Source organism: Triticum aestivum, chromosome 7A (genome assembly GCF_018294505.1).
Source record: "Triticum aestivum cultivar Chinese Spring chromosome 7A, IWGSC CS RefSeq v2.1, whole genome shotgun sequence".
NCBI lineage: Eukaryota > Viridiplantae > Streptophyta > Magnoliopsida > Poales > Poaceae > Triticum > Triticum aestivum.
This window is the reverse complement of record NC_057812.1, coordinates 723,248,736-723,256,746: the sequence shown is the minus strand read 5'-3', so window position 1 is coordinate 723,256,746 and position 8,011 is coordinate 723,248,736. Positions and strand designations below refer to the sequence as shown.

General features: G+C 45.4%; 1 pseudogene; it reads left to right on the top strand.

Moving 5' to 3' along the window:
- The first annotated feature begins 2,588 nt into the window (after positions 1-2,588).
- On the top strand, positions 2,589-6,436 carry LOC123153882 (disease resistance protein RGA5-like; annotated as a pseudogene).
- Positions 6,437-8,011: the final 1,575 nt, after the last annotated feature.

Genomic DNA, 8,011 nt, shown 5'->3' with positions numbered 1-8,011 from the left:
GTTTCTTGCAATTGACTCAGAGGAGAGGCGTAAGAAGATGAGACTGGATCCACCTAGCTACTAGCAGCTCGTTGGGGTTGCATAGGGATGAAGATATAGGGGCAAAAGAGCCATTAAGTATGGGTTATATCAGGTGGGTGATCGAGTCCAAAATTAGACGATGTAATTAAAAGGACTAAACAGACAAGGCTACACATTTAACAACTTGAGCTAAGTATGGTGCATGTAATGCTGACAAGTCGAGCCAAAGAACAACTGCAGGTCAGCGCTAAAATATCCGTTCATTATCCTTTGTAGTTGCGTGTTAGCAGCAGACACCCTCAAGAAACACGCAAGTAGATGAGACTGGGGCCACCTACCAGCTGCCTGGGGTTGTATAGAAATGAAGAGAGTGACAAGAAGAGGCGTTCATTAAGTATGTGCAATATGAGGTGAACAAGTACAAATTCAAACATACTTAAGAAGACTAGTCAGACAAGACTTCACATTTAACAACATGAGACCGGACCCGCCTACCAGCTGGCTGTGACTCGATCAGCCGGAGTTGCATATATAAATGAAGACGGCCAAGCAGACTAAAATCGTGAAAACTGGGAAACACTACTCGTTTTCAGATTTTGATTCAGATCAATCAAGTATAGAAAGTGTAAAGTCGATGGGGGCGGTGAACGGGAGCATTACCAGCAATCGGTGCCGCCAGAGAAGCACGTCGTCCGGGCCGGGACAGCGCGCCCGCCCAGCAGCTCAGACGCGTGCGGCCGAGGCGCTGTTGGATTGCTTAGATCCGTCCCGGCGCATTGCTCGCGCCGGCAGCTAGCTCCGTCGTCGTCGCCGGCATCTGGATTTTGGGGAGAAGGAGCAAACCTCGATCGGGTGAAACGAACAGGCAAGAGAGCAGGGCGAGGAGGAAGTACACCACGCAGGATGATGGGCTGGCTGAGATGATGACGTGGTCTTCAAGGGCGAAATCAGCCCAGCTAAAATAAACAAGATGGCAACACTTACCGGCCCAGTTCGACCTTTCGGCGCTGCTTAGTAGGCTTCCTCCAACATCAAGTTAACTCTCTGGCGCGGCGCTACTGGGCCTACCAAGTCCTGTAGCCGCCGAGAGAGTTTTTGTTTTGGTTTTCTTTATTACTGGTTTTTCCTTGTTTGCATTAGTTTTCTACTAACTTTTCAATCCACTGTACTTTTTGTTTTTCATTTAGAAAAAAACACACTAAGATCTATTGTATTAGTAAAAATAGCAGTGACAAATCACAAAATTGTGTATATTCCAACAATTTCATTATCTAGTTCAATCATTTCACTAACTTCAGGAAACGATATTGAACCTATTTCAATTATTTCACCAATTTCATAAACACCCGTTTCAACCATTTCAATAAATTCAGAAACACTATTTCAATATTTTTTTCCACATAATTCACAGATGAAAATCCATATTCCAAATATTGAAAAATGTCTTCAAATACAAATCTGAACACTAATCAAACCCAGGCTAAAAAATTTGGATTATTTCGATTACTGAACCAAATTTTCAACTTCTGAGTACTGAAAGAAAGTTCAAACCATTGGACCACAAAGTTCTTCACAACATTTACATGAACAACACTAAAAAAAAATTCACTCAAAAAAACTAAAAATATAAAGTTTGCTAGAAGCACCAGACCTATGAAGTTGTGCACATGCACACACAAAATCTATGAAATAAATTCGAAAGGTACGAATGAATTCCACAAAAATTATGAACATGTAACCGCAAAAATAGCACCATGAGTGTCCAGCACTCTAATTCTGCAAAATGAACTGCAATGTCTCAGTCCAGCCCTTGCAGCAGCTCGGATAGTCATTGGATTGACAGCATATTCATCCATGACGTGATGGCTCACCAGCAACTCGACGGCCTTCAATTTCCCTCACTCTGCATGAGCAGCGGAACATAGCCGTCGAACCTGCAGTCATCTTTCACTGCATCATAGAAAAAAAACTGACGGAACCATAGCTTCTTTGTATTTTGGGCGTGAACAGTAATTTTTTTTGTTATGTTTTCTTAATCGGGCCCCCCTCAAGATCATAAATTTACGATTCCTGCCTCTGCCCCTGGAAGCGACTGCTCTCTTCCTTGGCTCTCTGTTACACATGGTTCTGCTGAGGTTGGAGTCGTCCTAAACTCCTAATCCCGTTCAAAAACTGGCCTTCCAAGACAAAGAGGTCACAGTTATGACCATGGACTGATGTACACCACAGAGCTCTGCATTTTACTGCCGCGAAAAAAAGAGCTCTACATTTTACTCTGTACAACCAGGAAAAGAGACCACACACAACCTCTTCCACATATAATAGGAAAACAAATAAAGATTGTAGCTGCATCCGCTGAATTTTCTGCACTAGAAGAGGTAAGACCATGGACACCACACAACTCTGCATTTTACTATGTTCAACCAGGAAAAGAGATCACACACAATCTCGGCCACATATAATAGGAAAACAATCTACTGAATTTTCTGCACTAGAAGAGATAAGATCATGGACACCACAGAGCTCTACATCTTGCTATGTTAAACCAGAAAAAGAGAGCACACGTACACAACTGAGGGAAAAGAGCAAGGAAGCTAGCCATAGAGATGGCGGCTGAGGCGCTGGTGAGTGTTTCCAAGGGGGTGATGAACTCTGTGTTAGAGAAGCTGGCCACTTTGATGGGGGAAGAGTACACCAAGCACACGAACATGCAGCGGGAGGTGGCGTTCCTCAAGGACGAGCTCAGCAGCATGGACGCTGTCCTCAAGAAGCTCGAGAACATGGAAGAGGAGCTCGATCGACAGACCATGGAGTGGAAGAACCAGGTGATGGATATGGCGTTTCACATTGAGGACTGCATAGACGACTTCATGCATGCATCTGGTGAGGATTCTAACAGAGGAGATGTTGGATTTGTTGGCAAAATTGCTCAGTACATGAACGCGTTGAGAGCACGTCACCAGTTTGCCAAACAAATCCAACAGCTGAAGACATGGGTCAAGGACGTGAGTGAGCGTCAGAAAAGGTGTAAGCTTGATGAGTGTACCCCTAGTTCTAGCTATGTAGCAGTAGATCCTCGGGTGCCTGCCCTCTACACAGAGGCGGCGAGCCTTGTTGGCATGGAGGGTCCAAAAGAGGAGCTTATCAAATTGTTGACGGCCGAGGAGACTGCATCTGTCCAGCCTCCTAGAGTGGTGTCTATTGTTGGGTTTGGGGGTCTAGGAAAAACCACACTTGCAAATCAAGTATACCATGAGCTTGGAGGGAAATATGACTGCAAGGTTTTCGTGTCAATATACAAAGACCTAATATGATGAAGCTTCTCGGTAGGATCATCGCAAAACTTAAGATGCCACAACCAACCCATACTGATGAGGCGCAAGATCTCATTGACAACATCAGAGAATATCTAAGAGACAAAAGGTACTTTAGTAACTTCTCAATCCCTATTGCATAGTGCCTTTGAAGTTTTACAGTCTACAATTTGTCCCTTCTACTGTCATTTTAAGATTTGATGATTTGAATTAATGCATACTGATAGAGTGCATATTTAATATAAAATATTTGCAGGTACTTTTTTGTCATTGATGATATATGGGAGGAATCAGTATGGGGAATTATTCGTTGTGTGTTTCCAGAGAACCAACGAGATAGCAAAGTAATCACAACCACGAGAATTGTGACAGTAGCTAATGCAACCTGTGACTATCGGCATGAGATCATTTACAAGATGTGTCCTCTTGATGACCAAAACTCAAGAAAATTATTTTTCAGTAGAGTTGGACAGGTTGATCTTCAACCATTAGAAGAGATTTCGAATGAAATTCTACGAAAATGTGGTGGTCTCCCACTTGCTGTCGTCAGTATTGCTAGTCTTTTGGCGAGTCAGCCAACTAGATCAGTGACACAATGGAAGCATGTGTGCAATTCTTTAAGCTCAAATATGAGATCAAATCCAACTTTGGAGGGGATGAGATGGATACTGAACCTTAGATACAACAATCTTCCTCATCGTCTCAAAACTTGTTTGCCATATACTGCCATGTACCCAGAGGATTACATTGTTAGAAAGAATGATCTTGTTAGGCAATGGGTAGCTGAAGGTTTCATCCGCAAAATACATGGTGAGGATGCAAATGAGGTCGCTGGAAGCTGCTTTAACGAGCTTGTCAATAGGAGCATGATCCAACCTACAAATATTGGGTACAATGGACATGTTATAAATTGTAAAGTTCATGATATGATTCTTGATCTAATCAGAATCAAGTCGGAAGAAGAGAACTTTCTTAGTGTGGTAGATGACCTACAGGGCACGACCGCAGCAATGCGGAGCAAGGTTCGCCGACTCTCCCTTCAGTTGGATTACGGAGCGAATGAAGGCACAGTACATGCAAGCTTAAGCATGCCGCATATTCGGTCTCTTGCTCTTTTTGGGAAGTCTTGTTTCAAGTTGTCTATGTATGAATTCAAATCCATCCGGGTTCTTAATGTGGATTGTCAGGGTGCCAACATGGGTGATAGGATTGACCTCACACCAATCTATAAATTATTTCAACTCAGATATTTGAGAATCAGCATCCCCAAGGAACATATGTCAACCCTTATTCGGCCAGCTCTAATTGGGGACCTGAAACATTTGGAGACACTGAAATTGGATACGGCTATTATTGCCATACCATCTGATATTGTTGATTTGCCTTGCTTGTTGCATCTACATGTTCCTACAGGAAGAAGGCTACCTGATGGTATTCATAGGATGAAGGCCCTACGTACTCTGGTGAACTTTGATGTGCACTTGAACTCGGTGGATAATTTATCAGGTCTCAGTGAACTTACAAATCTCAGGTCTCTTGATTTTTGTTGTGATGATGTTGAACATACCACCAGCCAACGTGGAATTTTTATGAACATTTTCTGGTGTTCCGTGGGCAAACTCCTCAGTTGCAATCTGAGAAATCTTCAATCCTGCAGTAACATATTTTCTCCTCCTTTTGTTGAATTGGGTTCTCTGACCACTAGCAATACTGAGAGCAATCTTGAGGAACTCCATGTTGCAGCAACTTGGATGTTTCAGAGGGTTCCGTCTTGGCTCAGTCAACACCAAAAGCTCTGGAAGTTAGGAATTTGTATTGGGAAAATGGATTTTTTTTCAAAATTATGATGATTTTTATAGCAAATTCGGAATCTATACGTCCTCACGCACCAAAATCAAAACTAGCACCCCGTTGGCCTCCAGTTGGCCGAAGAGGGGCTCTTCAGCCTATGGTTGACCGAATTGGGCTCTTCAGCCTCCCGTTGGCCGAAGAGTGCCCCAACTGGGCCGAAAAGGACTATTTGGTCTGTCGTAGGCCGAAGAGCACTCTTTGGTCAACCGTAGGCCGAAGAGTCCTTGGGCTCCAACTTTTCACGTTAACGGGAGGCCGAAGCTGCATGGGCCTTGGGCCTCAAAGAGTACTCTTCGGCCTATGGTTGACCAAAGAGTACTCTTCGGCCTACGGCAGACCAAAGAGTCATTTTCGTCCCAGTTTAGGTACTCTTCGGCCAGCGGGAGGCTGAAAAGCCCACTTCGGTCAAGCGCAGGCCGAAGAGCCCCTCTTCGGCCAACTAGAGGCCGACGGGGTGCTAGTTTTGATTTTCTTGCATGAAGACATATAGATTTCGAATTTGCTATAAAAATCATCATAGTTTTGAAAAAAAATCGAGAAAATGATGCAGGAGGACTTTGATTTGCTAGCAGGGTTAGGCTTGTTTGGATGACAGCCCGGGGACGCCCTGCCAATTTATTCGCGTTGACCCCAACGCTTGGCTCATGTTTGGTTGGCTTCCAAATTTTCTGATCCCTATCAATATTTTGGTCATCCCGTGTTATTTTGCGCCCGCAGCTGGCGATTCCCGTGGCGGTGAAAATGCTCGCCAATAATTTGGCGTGCCCTCGGTTTGGCAGGGCGAGCACGGGCTCAATCCAAACAGCCCCCTAATCTACTGCACCTGTGGTTGTGGATACGAAAATCGCCAGAAATGGGGATTATAATCCATGGTGGTATGATGCCATTCAAGCTTCTAAAATATTTGAGAATCACGTGCTTGGCCCCGTGCCTAACCTTCACGGCAGGGGCGATGCCCAAACTCCAAACGTTGCAACTGGAAATCCATGAGCTTGGTGTGCAGCGTCACGGCCCATCGACCATTGTGGGTTTGGAGCACCTATCTAGACTCAGGGAAGTTGACGTTAATGTTTACTTTGAGGGAGCAGATACAGAGTCACAAAGGAGGGCTGTCGACGCGGAGGCTCCTAACGAATCCCATCCACGTCCATCCAGGACAGCCGAGCATCAAGAGGAGGCTTGTGTTGAAAATTCATCACAGGATCGATCACATCAAATTACACGAACACACCTGCACAAAAAACCGATAGCCAAGGGTTCTTGTCGTGCTCTCTTTTCTCGTTATTTCTTTTTCTATTTTCTCTCTTTTTGCAACGATGGTCATCACTTCATCACAATCTTTTTCACGCCGAGTTGTAGACTGAACCAACGATTATCCGGACTACCAGCCATGCTGCCACATCTTAGCGTGCTACATGCAGACAAAACGCATAGCCTCATGCAGGAACTCAACTTAACCGGTCTGCGCCCATCTTGACATTGATCTTCACCTTCGCATCGGTTTCTTGCACACGGGGAGACACATCTATTCACCCGTCGCATCTTCAATCTTTCTCATTGTCGTCGATGCCACATCTTATTGAACGACCCCTCCTGTCCAGCGGCAACACAACTCGCCATATACGTGCAACTCATCTCCATCGTATATGAACTCGCCGGAACTCCACGACCATGAACGGAAACGCAAGACACAAATTCCTTTTTCCGCCCGCTCTCGCTCGCAATTCTCCTGCGCGAGTGACGCATCTCAACTGCAGCAGAAGACTCACACACCTGAGCTCTTGGACGCAACTTACAAGAACTCCCGTGCACAACTTGATGACGGCTCGCAACTTCGCCATCTCCACCTTGCACCCTCCAACGATGATCTCGATGATTTCCTCGGTGTCGCAACTTCGGTACCTCCATAACCATCAACGATCACCAACGCCTTGCCGATGACAGCCCTGTCGCCTCGCTTGCGACAGCATCATCGCCGCCTTCTTGTCGCCGCTCCGCCGAACGACAACTGCCCGATCCTCCTTGTCGCCGCTCGAACGACAATTGCCTGCTCCTCCTCGTCGTTGTATCCTAGCGACTATATCGCCCTCTCCTCGTTGTCGCTACACTAGCGACTGTATCGCCCACCCCGAGGCGCTAGCAGGGTCGCCACCCCGGGGCAAGCGCAGCTTCACTCGAACCTTGCTCTAGATACCAAATTGTTGGAAATTCACCACATGATCGATCACATCAAATTACACGAACACACCCGCACAAAAAACGGATAGCCAAGGGCCCTTGTCGTGCCCTCTTTTCTCGTTATTTCTTTTTCTATTTTCTCTCTTTTTGCAACGATGGCCATCACTTCATCACAATCTTTTTCATGCCGAGTTGTAGACTGAACCAACGATTATCCGGACTATCAGCCACGCTACCACATCTTAGCGTGCTACATGCAAACTAAACGCGTAGCCTCAGCTTGTAGGTAACAGAAGCTCTTTTATTCATGAGCTTTCCAGTGGCAGTTCTGAGGGGGCGGTGAGGTGCAGAGGCAACCGAATTTTGCAGGTATCCTCCTAGTCAAACTTAGGCTAGTCATAGTGGGAGTAACTTAGCTAGTAACATAGCGTACTCCAAGAATTTTTTGCTTGTATGGCAAGTATTTAACGTGAGATGGTAATATAATATGTTACTGTAACATGACGATTCCCAAGACAAGATGAGTCTACAAGCTAATAAATGAAGCCATCTATGACACTACTATCATGTTACTTTGCATTAGAGCATCTCCAACGGCTGCGACAAAAGACGCGCGCGTGGTAAAACCGGCTTTTAGCGCGCGCGGG